Consider the following 1,199-nt stretch of genomic DNA (forward strand, 5'->3'; position numbering starts at 1 on the left):
TCTACTTCTGAAAATCATCTAAAAAAAGTCTTATGGATCACAATGGTTCAATCTGCAACCATAATGGAGATGGTTTAGAAACAGGCAGTGCTTTGTTTTGTTTTTTGGTCATGAAGTGGCCATGTACATATGAAGAGACTTTTAAAATATTGTAGAAAAATCCCATTCTTTCCATTTCAGTTTTTTCATGAATTTTTGGTTGCTGTTGTTAGCAGAATCTTTTTTATTCAGACGCCCACCCCCAAAAAAGCAACAAAATGTTTTCCAACCACATATAGAGGGGTGGCTATGGGTAAGGGTCTGCCCATCTATCCCTGGCCTCCACGCCATATCGTTTGGGCAGCAATAAGAGGTGGGGGGTGATGGCCCAAAAAATAAAATGGGGTACGTGTGAGTATGGGAAGGAGAGGAGTGCAAAAGCAGTGGGGAGGAGGGGGGTTGGAATGTGCAGATGAGGTCAGTACTGAGCAAGCTGCAAGTGGGAGAACATTTCATAACATTTCTTGTTGATCAAATCGCCGTGGACACCTTCTTTTCCCATCAGCAGAACTGGGGTCTTGGCAGTCATGATGACCGTGAGGTTGAAGGTGGGGGCTCTGCCAATGTTCTTGGTGCGAAGATCCATGGTATACTCCTCGTCCCGAACGTTTCTGGGCCCCAAGTGTGAACCCATTCTCCAAAAACGTGATCCATCTGTGCCAACCTGAGCTCCAACCTCAGCTGATGTGATATTGACGAACGTTTTCCCAGTGACAGCGGCCCAGAGAGAGGACAGGTTCTTATAGCCCACGATGGCTGCGTCCTGACAGGTCCCGTCTGCCGCAAGGTTATCGCTGTAGGCATTCCACCAGGTCATAACGTTGTTACTGGGGCTGCTCTTAGCACTGCTGCCGGGGTCGTAGACTTTCCCATGAATTTTTTAAAGTCCCTTTATACAACGTATAGTAAAGCTACTTCATTTTAAGTAACTCCAATGCCATTGGGAATAAAGGAATAGTAATAATCTGGTAGCATAGTGGTTACGAATCGGGCTGAGAACCTTAAGGTCAGCAGTTCCTAACTACCACCGGGAGAAAGATGAGGCGTTCTGCTCCCGTAAAGATTGACAGCCTCGGAAACCCTGTACAGGGTCGCTATGAGGCGGTTCCGACTCCACAGCACATCACCACCACCAATACTCTTTTATATGCACCAGACTG

At 46.6% G+C, this 1,199-nt stretch overlaps 1 pseudogene; it reads right to left on the bottom strand.

The window, feature by feature from the left end:
• Window positions 1–457: 457 nt before the first annotated feature.
• On the bottom strand, window positions 458–856 carry LOC102838138 (annotated as a pseudogene).
• Between the last annotated feature and the right edge of the window lie 343 nt (window positions 857–1,199).

This window comes from Chrysochloris asiatica, unplaced genomic scaffold (genome assembly GCF_000296735.1).
Source record: "Chrysochloris asiatica unplaced genomic scaffold, ChrAsi1.0 scaffold00185, whole genome shotgun sequence".
Lineage (NCBI taxonomy): Eukaryota > Metazoa > Chordata > Mammalia > Afrosoricida > Chrysochloridae > Chrysochloris > Chrysochloris asiatica.